This window comes from Cimex lectularius, unplaced genomic scaffold, assembly GCF_000648675.2.
Source record: "Cimex lectularius strain Harlan isolate CLEC.00 unplaced genomic scaffold, Clec_2.1 scaffold142, whole genome shotgun sequence".
Lineage (NCBI taxonomy): Eukaryota > Metazoa > Arthropoda > Insecta > Hemiptera > Cimicidae > Cimex > Cimex lectularius.
Window position 1 is genome coordinate 800,265 of NW_019392729.1, and position 15,899 is coordinate 816,163.

The 15,899-nt window shown below is 34.1% G+C and overlaps 1 protein-coding gene across 2 annotated transcripts in view; it reads left to right on the forward strand.

Moving 5' to 3' along the window:
- The first annotated feature begins 1,217 nt into the window (after positions 1-1,217).
- Positions 1,218-15,899, forward strand: part of LOC106666941 (sodium/hydrogen exchanger 9B2) — a 174,588-nt gene continuing 159,906 nt past the window's right edge. For both annotated transcript variants that reach the window (XM_024226775.1, XM_024226777.1), the window contains exon 1: positions 1,218-1,315. The gene's annotated coding sequence lies outside the window, so the exon portion shown is untranslated. The remainder of the gene's footprint in view (positions 1,316-15,899) is intronic.

The window sequence follows — 15,899 nt, forward strand, 5'->3', positions numbered from 1 at the left end:
TCTTTTACATGCTAATGCTTTAATGGCATTATGAGGATTTTTTGCCAGTGTAACCTCTTTTAAGATTTTCCAGGGCTCAAGTTTGAAGGCATGTATTTCTGCTTGAAAGACAGAAGTGTACATCCCGAATGAGTTTGATTGCTCATGTTTTGGGCTTGTACAGAAAACGCCTGGTCCGGTTCCTTCATTTGTTTTTGAGCCATCTGTATACCATATCTGATGCTCTCCTGTGTTCCTTCCTCTTCTTTATAGTCTGTTGAGACTTTATAGGAAGTTGTGAAGAATGTTTCCGAGATCATAAATAAGCTCTAAGTTCGGACTGTAGAATACAAATTTGGGATTTTTATTTAAAATCGCAATGTTGCGTAATTTCACAGGTAGATGAGAAAGTTACAGTTAATCTGTTGCCATCACGCGATTCCTAGCCAAAATTAACTTGGGGTTTGTATACGACTTTTTTTTGTTAAAGTTAATAGTTATCGAATTAAAAGGGTGAACTGCAGAAGTTGATACACACTGTATATAATTGTAACTTTTTTTTTCTATTGGTCAGATTTTAATTTTGCCTAATCAATTGTTTGAACATTTTTATTTCAGAGTGCAAAATACTTTTCAATCGTGTAAAGTTCAGTTTTTGAGATTGCATTTAAAACGGTTGAAAAGTTGTGTTACAGAACCATGTTTTGTCACAAAATCTGTTGCTTTGTAATTATATTAAGCATAATACAGGTATTTTTGGAGAGAATTTTTCTTATCGAATCAAAAATGTCCTGGAATACGTTGAAATCATGGATTAAATTATATTTTTAAAATTAAACTATACTTGTTGAAAAATGTGTTATCCTGTATATTTGTATGTACATACAAAAGAAGCTTACGGAGAAACGGTATTTTTCATTTTATTGTTGGGTCATTCGCAAGGCGGTGCTGGATGTGCAGGTCGAGTGTAAAACAGCCACGTGCGCCGTCGACGATTTGCGCTAAATGGAACACGACATGCACTTGTTAAGGCAGGATATACCTAAATTATAGACCCCGTCAGTAAGGGCGTCAGGTTAATGAGCCCCTCGACGAGTGCTTTGTTCAGCCAAAAGTGCAATTCGAGGGGCCAGACGTTCACTATCGGCGGATAACAGAGGCCCTTGCTAGTTTACCTAAGGTTAAGGATTTTTCGGCTTGAAAGTGGGGGCCACGTTGAGAGTGGGGCACCTTCCTTCCTCTCGCTCGCTATTCACTCGCGTGCTATTCTCACCCATACACCATACGATACGAGGATATTGCCGCTGGGCATGCCCGCATCAATCGCAGAAAGACCGTAAGTGACTTCTTCAAAAACAGGCACCCCCACGACCGTACCTTGCACAGGCCTTTTTCACGAAATGGCCACCCTCAATTATCACACTTAAAAATTTCTATCAATGTTTATAGTAACATGAACCAATGCCGAAGAGATTGTATATCTAATTAAAAGCCTTAAACGTCCAATACTTTCATAAACTCAAAAATAATGTGTTTGTTGTTCTATTAGCTAAGCAGTTATTAACGGTACATAAAAAATGTTCGTCAATAATTTTCCAGTGAAAAGCATGTCAAAAAGTTATACATTTATATTTTATATATTAAGTCATATATATTTGACATAAAAGGAAAAATAATTATGTATCATCACATAGAATTAATAATTGATTTGACCTATTAACTAATAAAAAGTTTCTTAAACTTTGATTAATACATATTATGTTTTCGCTTGTGTTTTAATTAAAATAATTTAGCATAGGGTTTTGGCTGCATGTGTCACAACGTTGAAGTGGATTTATATTTCACTTAACGATTTTTTCCTATCATGTAGCGAATCCTGCAGATTATATTTTATTATTGATTAGCCTGATAATGAGAAAGAACTTCTTCTATGAGGGGAAAGGAAAAATTGTTTTGGAGGTTCTTCAAAAACATGTAAACAATCTGAAACCTACATTCTTTAGAAGAAAGTCCAGAAACTTGCATTGTACTAAAGTTTTTCCATTTTGATTTTATGTAATTCTAACATACATACTTCGGCACAACTTGCACGTGAAATACGAAGCTACAATGGTTTAATTGTATGTTACGTGATTTTTTTTATGATGATAAGTTACATGGCAAAGTACCATCATGTACCGAACTTCAGATACTTTATCATTTTTGCTTAATAGCATAATTTCAAGGACTGATATTTGGCCAATATAGGCAACTTAGTGACACTACGACTCGGACAATCTCGTCTCCACTCTTGTGGGGGTGGGGTTGTTTGTTTTTGTTTAGCCTTGATGCATTATTGAATGAATTATCTCAGAAATATGTCGTAAAACATGTTTAGGAAATAACATGGACCAGCGAATTTCTATTGGACCGGGCCATTGAACGATGTAGACCTTCGGGTACTCATTGAAAGAAACCAAAATTGAACCGACCACCACGGACATCCACAAATCTCTGACCATTTTGAATTTGACCTCCGTTATTTTACAATAATTAACTCTGGTTACACATTTTTTAGTGTGTAATGATGAATAGGAAACAAACTCTCGTTATCAACCGTTTAAACTCCATGTAGGAAATCAATTCGCAAGTTTCATCCTAAGGGAAACTTTAGGCACTCTCAATTGCAATTAGAGGGGCACATTTGTGAATTATGAGGTAATAGCATAGCTAACTAGCACTAGGGATAACCAGAATCTCTTTTGCGCGTGCGCATAATTGGCGTTCATTAGCTGCATCGTGTCAGCCAAATGATGCACTGGTGGATTATCTCACCCAGCCTTAACCTGAAAACCGTCGAGAAAAAACAAAGTATGTCAAAGATTACATTCGACATCGATAATGTTATAAATTGAGACTTTGATTTGAAACATTTTTTGTTGTGAAAACAAGATCATCTGACATGTGTAAGTTATACAGTAAACAAACCTAAAAAAATATTACTTTTCTCTTTCAAAAACACGATAGTTTAATAACGTTTGTGTAAACATATGTGGATTTTGTTTTGTTTACAAATCAGTACCATGATTCCTTGTTTTGAACTATTGTATAAGATATTGAGTAATTTCATAATTACAAATTCAAAGCACACAAAAGATTCAATGTATTTGGTTGTTTACTGTTTATTGTCGCTTTTTTATGTGTTTGGATTGAATTTTAAGTTGAATTTGTGGTTTCTTGTGCATTTTTATTAGGTTTAGTTTCTACAATTTGGGTTTTGGTCTTTTTTTGTCTGTGTTTGGTGTAACTATTTAGTTTATTTTTTTCTATTTTGTCGTTAGCTATGTTTATTATCTCGTTTTTATGGGTTTTGTTTCATTTATCCTTCTTTTCGTGCCATTTTATTTAGTTCAAATCGGGAAATAAAATTTACCTAGGACAAAACGTTTAACTACTAGATTAACCCCATTCCTGAATGTTTTACTCCATCACCATTTTTTCCTATTTAGCAAATTTTTGTTTTGATATATATAAAAAAAAGAATGTACTGCAAGAAAGTGTATTAAACGAAGAAATCGTCGAGAAATTGGTCTAATTCTACAGTGAATTTTTTCCTCGAGGTTGCAAGCTTAGTTGTTTCACAAATTTTAAAATTACCCATTTTTAATGGGCGTAATTCTCCAATTTTCTACCTTTAAAAAGATGCTTTCGTAAAGAAAATGTGACGTTCTTTTCAATGTTCATTTTGGATTTTCCCAAAAATAAATAGTTTAAGTGCTACGGGTAGATTTATGACGAAAAACGGAATAAAATTTTCAATACTGAGAAAAGGTTGAGAATCAAACCATGGCTGAAACCTTTTTGCTGCTTTTAAGGTGTAAAAAGCACCTGATGAACTTTGCCGGACGAATAATGAATCACGCAGTATAAAGCGAACGTAATAGCTCAAATCCGTATCAATAGATCTTCTGAATTTTAAATTTAAATATACCCATTAGTTGATAAGGTAACAGTACAATTTATATGTAAATTTAGTCAGTGTTTCTAAATAATTTATATGTTTCTCTAATCGTTTAATATTACTTTTCCATTGCTACATGAAATATATAATTTGTTTGATAAATTATTTTATAATTCTTGCTCTACTTATCGGATTTTAGTAAAAAAAAATACCAATCGTTCACGATTTTCTGTTGACGGAAAAATATTAATCACTATGCTAGCAAGGTCATTTTTATTTATTTTGTTGTAGGACAAAGTTAGAACTGAAATAAGATACCTGCTTCACGTCAAAACAAATTTCTCTTTTAATATCACTTGACGGATTAAGTTTCCTACATTCTATCTATCAAAGTGGGTCAATAATATTTTATATATACACGTCCATTTCCTATAAACAAAAAATTAGTTTTATTTTCAGATACCTAAAAGGGTTTTAAAATTTTTTTTTAGATGTGTGGTGATTAGTGACCGTTAGTCGATGATTAGTCGGAAATTTTGAGATTCTAATGTTCTCATTTAATCTTTCATTAATTCAATTTTGAGAAAAGCCAAAATAAAACAAGCTTAGATTTACATTGTCCCCATTTCGTTTCATAGTACATATTTGCTGTTTGTCTTATGACATTGTGATTTATTGATCACATTTCAATTTTTGATTGAAGGAAATAAATTCTGATTCTATTTAAATAAAATAATTTATAGCTAAACATCAAATAAATTTAAAGGTAAGCTTTAAAAAAAAGATTATTCAGAAATCGTGAGATGCGGTCTGGTGTGATGTAGGTTTCAGAAAAACATTTTCTTTATCGTGCCAACGTTTCGATCTTTATTGAGATCATCTTCAGGGCTCAAAGTGTTTGTTTTCTGTGTAATTGTGCCATTCTGGCGTGTCGTGTTGAGAGTGCCCGGGCATGTTTAAAGCTTGTTTTATTTTGGCTTTTCTCAAAATTGAATTAATGAAAGATTAAATGAGAACATTAGAACATGAGTCGAAATAAAAATCGTAAAATTAATGTAAACGTTTTGTCATATTCTGCAATCTATTCATTGAGTTTATATATCCCTGTTTCTACCAACTTACAACAGGTTACGCGGTTTTATTAAGTCGCCAGCTTACTTAAATCTCCATAGCACAAAGGGCTGAATGTCTCCTGAAAAGTTGATTACAGGTTTCACTTAAGCGATTATGAAATCTTGCTTCTTGGATTAAATTTCGAACATCACCTTCCTTCCATCACATTCTCACAATGCTAATACACCGAACAAGACATTGAAAACACTGAAAATTAATATTTAATTTATTTAATGAGCAAAAGTTTAAATTTTTAAACAAGAAGTCACTTGTGAAAAGTTAAACGAACAAATATACAAATATTTTATCTGTTACAAATTGCTTATTTTATCTTGATTTGAGTACAGTATAAAAATATTTTGTTATATTTTTTTTTGTAAGTTAACAGGCTAAATTTCAAGGTGTCCGTTCACCTTTTCAATCCTACCCAGTCAGAAAACGATTTGTTTATTCAGGTGATTGAATCGTAAAATGATTCATAACCTTGGAAAACAATTGAATATTATGAATTTATAAAACGTATCAATTTCTTAATTGTAATAAAGTACATACCTATCAACAATCTGTGAAGAGGCTTACGTTATGAATAAAACAAGGATTACTCCTTTAATAATATTTAATAAGGATTAAATTAGGGGCGTCGGTGGCCGCAACGGTTTACGCGTTGACACGGCGCTCATTACTGTAAGGTGAAGGTCCAGGGTTCGAATCCAGCGGTCCTGCATTCGAACCCGACATACTTAAAAATGTTTGTTTTTTTTCAAAAGCACCGGCACCCCGAGGGTTGATATAACCTCTGCTGTTGCGAACCCTCGTAAAATAAAAATAAATAAATAAATAAATAAGGATTGATTACTTTAAATAAAATAACGATCATAATAAAATTTTATTGTTAGCTTTGAGTAGGGTTAGAACTCCAAAATTTAACTTTGTAGTATATTAAGTAGTACTTTAATTAGTTTATAGTAATAGTTATTCAGATATCGTGAGATGCGGTCGGGTGTGATGTAGGTTTCAGAAAAACATTTTCTTTATCGTGCCAACGTTTCGATCTTTTATTGAGATCATCTTCACATCATCGTAACACTCTCAACACGACACGCAAGGATGGCACAATTACACAGAAGCAAACACTTTGAGCCCTGAAGATGATCTCAATAAAAGATCGAAACGTTGGCACGATAAAGAAAATGTTTTTCTGAAACCTACATCACACCCAACCGCATCTCACGATATCTGAATAACTATCGATTAACGGTCACTAATCTCTACACGTTTATAGTAATTTTAACTTTTTCCATTTATTTCTATTCTTATTGTAATATGGTCTAAAATATATCACCTACATAAAGGTCTTTGCCCACTAGAACGTAACATACTAGCATCGTGTCAGGCACGAAAAAAACGATCCGGTCACTACTATGCCCACTGGAACGGATGAACCGCGTTCTATACCCGTATGTAAAAACGTTTCGTAGCCGTCCTGCTTTCGCTGTCATACATTTCTTTTTTAAAAACGCGTCGTTTGTGAACTTTTGTTTTCGCGTGAGGAGTGATTTTTGTTAAATAAAGTATGGCTATTAGAAAATTATCGATACGAGAATTGTCCATGATTGCCATTATTTTGGACTAGGAAGAGGAAAACCAAAAGAAAAAAAAACGACGCTACTGGATTCACGAATCTCTACGAAATCGAGTAACAACAACTATTCTATTAGTTGTTCATCCTCCATTTTTATTACGACACAAACACTAACAATACAATAGAACACAAACACAGATCTCTTGTCAAATGCAAAGAACTTGTGTGAAACGGAACAGCAACGCAGGAGGCTGGATGCGCACAATGGTCACATGTCATACGGGAAGCGGGCCGACACCTGTAAAATATTCTCGGCTGCCGATTGTTGACTGAACGTTCATGGCACGCTACGGTGTTGGCCGGTGACGGAACGGTGTAGTGGGCATTTTCTAAAACTAAATGATGTAAAGAATATTTGTTTGCATGTGACGGTACGGTTACGATCCTAGTATGGTACGTTCTAGTGGGCAAAGACCCAACTCTCAGAAAAAAGATGACAGGCTTTTCTTCAATTAAACTAATTGCCTATTTACTAAACACCTTTTATCTGAATAACTTTTTAAATTTAGATTTAAATCAAAAGTGTATAATTAAAAAATATTCTTTTGGGTAAACGCCCTGTGAAATTCAAATGAAATTTGTAATGGAATTCATGTGACATAATAATAAGTTAGATACTGCCTTCCAATGACCATTATTATGACAACCTAGCGGTAAATAATAGATAGTGCCTCTGCTTTATTTTTTTAATTGCATACAAATACATAAATTATTGTTTGAATAAAATACAAGCGCATATTTGAAAACCTTATAACTTATTACATGGTAAAACCGATTTTAGTGAAACCTTTTTGGGTCGAAACGTATAAATCACTATAAGATAACCTTCCAACAATTCTGTTTATAGAAAGGTTGAAGTCAACAAAAATTACGTATTTTAGTTTATATCGCTGTTGCTAATTTATTTACGGGTCCCCGTTTTGTCCCATTATGCGTAGGGTATTCTAAAGTTTCCTAAGGATCGGTGAAGTCTTTTCAAAGGGTTTCAAAGGTATCAATATTTTTGGGATTATTCACAAAAATCAACTTTTCCCAAAAATGTGTGGTGATTAGTCACCGTTTATCGATAATTATTCAGAAATCGTGATATGAGGTCTGGTGTGATGTAGGTTTCAGAAAAACATTTTCTTTATCGTGCCAACGTTTCGATCTTTATTGAGATCATCTTCAGGGCCTAGGATTTATAAACATTGTTTAAATTTGTGTGATGATTAGTGACCGTTAGTAGATGATTATTCAGAAATCGTGAGATGCGGTCTGGTGTGATGTAGGTTTGAGAAAATCATTTTCGTTATCGTGCCAACGTTTCGATCTTTATTGAGATCATCTTCAGGGCCTGGGATTTACAAACATTGTTTACATTCTGCATGTATTTGTTAAATGTAAACAGTGTTTGTAAATCCCAGGCCCTGAAGATGGTCCCAACAAAGATCGAAGCGTTGGCACGATAAAGAAAATGTTTTTTTGAAACCTACATCACACCAGACCGCATCTCACGATTTCTGAATAATTTCCCAAAAATATAGATTTGGGGATATATTAGGGGGTAAATAAATATCAACTTGGTTTCTGGTTATCATACTAGGTTATCATATTTTTTAATTAAGCAGGAAACAAAGTTTATTTTATAATTTACAAGTTCTTTTTACAATTTTTTTTAAAGTTTGATCATTCTCATGTTCGTAGCCTTTCCTTGTAAAAGTGCATAGAAATTATAATTGGCACTCTCAACACGACACACAAGAATGACACAACTACGCAGAAGACAAATACTTTGAGCCTTGAAGATGATCTCAATAAAGATCGAAACGTTCGCACGATAAAGAAAATGTTTTTCTAAAACCTACGTCACACCAGAGCGCATCTCACAATCTCTAAATAATCAGAAATTATTTTTTTTTTTGCATTTTATAATAACCTGCATGATTGGAAAAAATATATTGTTACATGACAACACAATGTATTTCAATTCCATATGTGGAATTTTGTATAATAAAATTTAAAATACCCAATCATCATAAATATTAAGACAGCCCTTTACTAAACTTTGTCAAATTATGGGGTTTAAATGCGCTGATGAAAAAGCTTATGTTTGAACGAAATAATCCTATTATCCTCGTTTTGTTGCACTTTTTTATGATGTTTGTCATGAGCTGGTTTATGCGTTCTAGACATCCTAACAGGGCGAGATTTAGTGCGATGCAAATTCTCCAACTGATAAGGATGTGGTTAATTATTTCTTATTTTGGTTTGTTCTTCGTCCACGAGACAGTGACATAATTCTAACAGGTTTTTTTTCACATTTTTATCGGCATATTTGTTTTCATTTTATAAATCGTCTAGCTCTCGACGTACGACGAACGTGATATAATTGGTTGCCCGTGTTAAAAGGGAAGGTAAACCCGCTGGGCCGGCCTCCTCGTGCCACTCGATCAAATTAACGGAAACAGTTTCGTTCCCCCTCTTGTTAACAGGTAGCAAACTGGCAGACTATTTTCATAGTAACTGCAACCGATCCAGTAAGGACTGGTTAAAAATCCATTATTTCAGTGAACCTTTTAATATTTCTCCCTACCAACGAATAATGTGGTTAACACGCATAGCAGGAATAGCAAAAAAATACGATAAAATTATTGAGGGGAATACCCGGCATTCTCGTCACCGTCTAAGCAATTTGTAACATATTACCATAGTTTAATTTGTTTAAGGTCGGTCAAGTGTAATAAAATTTTCTGATTTTGTCACTTTTTTTAAGGAAGTTTAGAAATAAATTAAAATGAATGTAAATATGGATGAGTGGTTTTTTTTTCTTATCGTATCTTATCTTATTAAGCCCTGAAGATGATCTCAATAAAGATCGAAACGTTGGCACGATAAAGAAAATGCTTTTCTGAAACCTACATCACACCAGACCGCATCTCACGATTTCTGAGTAAATATGGATATTTTTGAACCAAACATTTGCTGGCTTTCTTCAAAATTGTAGATTTTATGCAATTTAAATGATTTTTCAAACCGAATTGGATGGTGGGAGAGTTTTTTGGAACTTGGTAAATTTTTGGGGAATAAATTTTTGGATATAAGGAATTTGAAGATCGTTGTGGAGTGTAGCATTTGAGACCTAATAAGGAGCATTTACAATGGATCTGAGGAATTTAGATTGAAAGGATTGGAGACGTTGGATATTGGAAGGTTTGGCGGTTCCCTACAGATCTATTCCCTATGTCCAAATTGGTTTTAGTAGTGTTTTGTAAATTGTAAGTTTGTTTTTTGTCGACAGTTTTGACTGTCGTCCTATAAGTCTGTGCAGTAGACCATACCGTCTGTTTAGGTTTAGTCGTGTCAGTCGTCTATGTTGATTCCACGTTAGACGTGAATCTAGGACGCAGTCGGATTTGGGGATAGGAACGTTGTTGTCGAATATCGTGAGAGGAGGTTTGCTTCGGAGTGTAAATGTGACATGGACCCTCTTGCTTTCGTTTATCTTCATTTTCCATTGACTACATCAATCTGCTATACATGAGATATGTTCCTGCAGATCTTCCGAAGCAACCGCAAGATCGGATTGGAGGATAGTACAGCTGTATCACCGGCGAAGGATGCACGTAGGGTGGTAGGTTTAGTGGGAATATCTGCAGTATAAAGGATGTAGAGGATTGGTCTGAGCAAACTTCCCTGCGGTACTCCCGCGGCCAGAGAGCATTATTCGGAGTAATCTGATCCTGTGTAATTAAAGAAAATTTTAAATTTTAAAAATTTTTTAAATTTAAATTTAAACAGTTCATTCCTGGCCAATTTCTTAATGAAAACGTAACAAAAATGAAATACAAGAATGCCGACCAAACAAATATAACCTCTACTTTTAAGTTTGCAAGTGGAAGATCATATGAACCTTTCTTTCATATATATCAATCATTTATTTATTTATAAGAAAATAAAAGATTTCTGTGTGGTGATTAGTGACCGTTAATCGATATTTATTTAGAAATCGTGAGATGCGGTCTGGTGTGATGTAGGTTTCAGAAAAACATTTTCTTTGTCGTGCCGACGTTTCGATCTTTATTGAGATCATCTTGAGGGCCTGGGATTTACAAACATTATTTACATATAACAATTACATTTTGGATGTGGAAAAGTGAATTTATACAATTCAAAATATATTTTTTATATATTCAATCAAAGTATTTCTACTCACTCAAAGTGTTTCTCTTCTTTGTAATTGTGCCATTTTTGCGTGTCGTGTCGAGAGTGCCAGTGAGATTTTGTTATAAATCTCAGGCCCTGAAGATGATCTCAATAAAGATCGAAACGTAGGCACGATAAAGAAAATGTTTTTTTGAAACCTCCTTAACGGGGTAGGCCATCTTGCTGCTACAAAAAGCATATTTTGTGTTTATATACGGTGGATTTTGAAGGGGTGGGGAAGGATGTAGAAAGATGGGAAGTAGGGATAGAAGTAGAAATCCTTTGATTGAATATATAAAAAATATATTTTGCATTGTATAAATTCACTTTTCCACATCCAAAATGTAATTGTTATATGTAAACAATGTTTGTAAATCCCAGGCCCTGAAGATGATCTCAATAAAGATCGAAACGTCGGCACGATAAAGATGATCTCAATAAAGATCGAAACGTCGGCACGATAAAGAAAATGTTTTTATGAAACCTGCATCACACCAGACCGCTTCTCACGATTTTTCAAGATTTCCCTAATTCCAATATTCATCGATACAAAACAATTAATGTACATTTTTTATTCGTATTTAGTTGTCAGATACACGTTTGAAAATGATTCGTTCCCTCGCCGTCCTCATAACTCGTTCGGACCATGAACAGTGAATTGTTTAAAATCTAAAGTATGATCAAACCGGTCAGCCAATTCAAGCAATTTTTGGTCCACGTCCATTACGCCTTCTTGAATATCCGGCCGGTTAACGATTTGCAACCCACCCATTTTAGGACAAGACGAATTTCACATTTTTTGATATTCGTTAACAGACCATCTGCACTTTTAATTATTTTACTTTGAACCTCTAACTGATGCTTTAATTTTTATATTATTAAACAATTTTGTTCAAGGATTTTACAATGTTCAAAACGAGACAAATAAACCTCCAGCTTTATTATCTCTCGGTTGTTTTATTGAATAAAGTTGTTGCTCTCGGTTTTTATTGGAAGTACTTCCAGTTTAAACTCCAGAAAGGTCTAATGATGGCAGCTGAGCCACAAGATGCTTCATGTTCAAGTTCAACAAATCACCTGCATAGGTACAAGCAAATATTTTAAAAAACCTTTCCAATGGTGCTGAGTTTGTCGAGGTATACGATAATCGGGGTCGATTCGGTCATGAAATCGTGCGTATTTATGTACCACGTGAATAACAAACGTGCTATCGTTGCTGGGCCGAGTGGCGAAACGCCGTTTGGTGTATCTGCTCGTTTCTGATCCTGCGATAGAGAAGAAAGGAAATTATTTCACTGACGCGTTCCAAAATTGCCGTCCAATAAATAATTCTTGATTTACAGTCTTTTACGTGCAATAAGAGGGATTACGGTTTCTAGAGTGAATTATGGCGACACCATCCGGCGCCGGTAGCGTCGGTGACGACGTCCGTTCAGGGGTTAAATTATCGTGTGACCTTCATTTAATCATATTATTACTATTTATACTATAATTTTAACGTTTTTTGATACATTTACAACAAATCCCGCAACACTCCTACCTGTTTTTTGAAATATACAGTCCTTTGTTAAATGTAGAATACGAAACTAGGCTTGAAGTAAATTATGAAGAGTGACGCTTTAGCCGATATCAGTCAATTATTGTCAACAGCATAACAGTAAGCCTGCGTCTGATTTTACATAAATGAATATGGCGTATTCTACAGTGAACGATCCGTTTCGCCAAAAGCCGTTTGACGTGTCCGCCAAAACGCGATAAAATATTTGGAAAACGGCGATAAACCTGCTTTCCGAACTACTTCCTTTCAGTTTCTCGATAAGATTAGAACAGAACTAATTATTTCTTTTTCAATTATCGAAGAATTCCAAAAGTTAACCACAAAGAGAAAACAATTAGTTGTCATTGATTAAAAAACAATCTTATTCTGTAGAATAGATATTTACTTTTGTAATATATTTAGATTTATTGATTTTTAGAGAGATTCTATTCTATTTCTCAAAGTTTTAAACTTTTAATATACTTCTCTGGAATAAACTTTCGTGGTCCGCTTGACTAATTAATAACTTCCAATTAATTAAGGTTTTTGTTGAAATGAAAAAGCTAATGCCACGAGCGGGATTCGAACCCACGACCTCCGGCTAGATACGCCGCTACTCTACCACTTGACCTATCGTAACTTCGATCCGCTCGGACACTAACTTCCCATCTCAACCACACCTTTTGAATTTTCCCTTTTTTTCCATTTTTCAAATGTCGTGTAATCTATTTGATTCTCGGCGACAAATGAAATGGCCACGGAAGCTTTACTGAAAATGTACTTCATTTAACTTATTAAATTTCTTACTTTTCGTGGTCCGCTTGACCAATTAATATCTTTCAATTAATTAAGGTTTTTAGTTGAGATAAAAATTTAAAGATTTTCATTTGTCGCCGAGAATGAATTGGATTACACGACATTTGAAAAATGACAGAAATGAGGAAAAATTAGTGTTGAGGTTGAGATGGGAAGTTAGTGTCGGAGCGGATCGAAGTCACGATAGCTCAAATGGTAGAGTAGCAGCGTATTTAGCCGAAGGTTGTGCGTTCGAATCCCGCTTGTGACACTGATTTTTTTTATCTCAACTAAAAACCTTAATTAACTAAAAGATTTTAATATACTATTAAGTTCTACGGGGTGTTGAACCTGATATTTGATCGTTTCTTGTCATTTTGGTTTTCCTATTTTCGCACTGTTATCACTGAAGGTGGCGAGAAAGCCTAACACATCTGACTGGCCAAAATAACGAGGATATCCGGCAATAATAGAATATTGTGATAAAAACAGTACAGCTAAAGTTGTCTGTTTCAAAATGTAATAATTGAAACATTATACAGGTAACAGTCAACAGAAACAAAACGAGAATGCCTGCATTACGTATTTTTTTGTACTTATTATGCTGATATCTTAAGAGAGTTAAGACGTTAAACGTTTCTACTGAAATTATGAATTTTGATCTGCCCATTAATTAGTTTACAGAAGAGGGGCTCGCAGTTGAATTTGACTTTTATTAGATTGATTACAATCTTTTACGAGCTTTTCGAGAGATCAGACAGCTCAAGCACCAACCCGGAATTCCGCCTGAACTGTAAAAACCACGACATCTTCATTCTTATTTTTTGTGACCCATTATGAAAATATTTGTTCAAAATGACAAATTAAATTTTAAAATCATAAACATCGAAAATGATTAGTAACGTTTTGTATTTTTTTTTTTTTTGAATAAATATAAATATAAATAGCTATTATCACGTCTTTTAGGTATTCCAAAAATTGTTAATTTGAAATGAATAGTTCACTCTGAAGTCGACTAGAAAAACATTGGCGTTTCTCGACTACAGACATGAACCTGAACAAAAATCCGATCATCGTCTACCATTCAATTTTGCAATTTCGCCCAACCATGAAGGCTACAAGTTCGTGAATCTTGATCACCTTTGTATTTACGATGAACAGTAGAATTTATAGTTATAGTACCATCGTACCAACACTACTGTTAAAGTAAATAACCAATTCTGATGTCAGTGGATTTCAGATTTGTTTTTATTAACGAAGTTCAACGCAATGAAACCTGATTTTAGAAACAAAGGGTTAATAATTAATATCACATGTAATTAAACTGTTTTATTATGTTTTGATTAAATTATTAAGTGGTGTCTATCAGAGAAAGCATAAATAATCGCCTATGCTGATTATTATGTATGATTGTACATCACACGTTTAAAACAACATTTATCTAAAATTGATAGAGGACGTACATAAGAGAAATAATATTTCCTTCGAAATTATGTTTTTACTTTGTGAAAGTGATAATATTTCAATCGAAACCTTGTCATAGGATTAAACGTTCTGACCGTAATCCTGGGTTTATTTGTACAACGTCCTTCAAGAATGAGACGTACTAAAATACTATCAACATAAAAATACAAACAATTTCACATTTCTGACTGGTATATTTTGGTATATTTCTGACGGGGGACATAACAATATGGATAAGATATGGGATATATAGGCCATTAAAAACAAGGTTTCTAGTTGAGATAAAAAATTTAGTGTCGCGAGCGGGATTCGAGCCCACGACCTTCGACTAGATACGCCGCTACTCTACCACCTGAGCTATCGTGACTTCGATCCACTTGGACACTAACTTCTCATCTCAACCCTACCTTTTGCATTTTCCCTCCTTTTTGCCATTTTTCAACACTTATCAATACTGTTTCGATTGACAATATTTTTATTTGAAGGAGAGCTTTAGTGAAGTATACTTCATTTTAACTTATTAAATTCACTAGTTTTTCTGGTCCGTTGGACCAATTAATATCTTTCAATTAATTAAGGTTTTTAGTTGAGCTAAAGATTACACGACATTTGAAAAATGGCAAAAAGGAGGGAAAATTCAATGGTAGGGTTGAGATGGGAAGTTAGTGTCCGAGAGGATCGAAGTCACGATAGCTCAATTGGTAGCGGCGTATCTAGCCGAAGGTCGTGGGGTCGAATCCCGCTCGTGACACTGACTTTTTAACTAAACTAAAAACCATAATTAATTGAAAGATTTTATTTACTGTATTTCTATATTAGTTTATATAAGCACGTTGATTATAGAAAATAATTTTTACAAATATATACTCAAAATTAAGGCTCAAAACATACGCTGAAAACATTGTAAAACAGTGTAGCCATTTCGTACTAAACCGCACCTGATTATGCAGAAAGATTTCCAGGCATAAATCAGACGGATTATGGGACTTTCTTGTGGATTGTTAATTTTCACACCTCCGGAGTAAACCGCCTATAATTGTTAAATTTGAGATGATGTTACTCTCAATGTTCAACTGTTTCACTAAGCCTTAGTAATAATAGGCGTGCGGTAAAACAAATCGTTACGGAATACCACCAGTATTGAAATAGACATTTTTAAAATAAGTAATGAACAATAAAAATGAATGGTTCTTCCTTAATTGTAGGCAATTACTAAACCATACGAACTAGTAAATCATACAGAC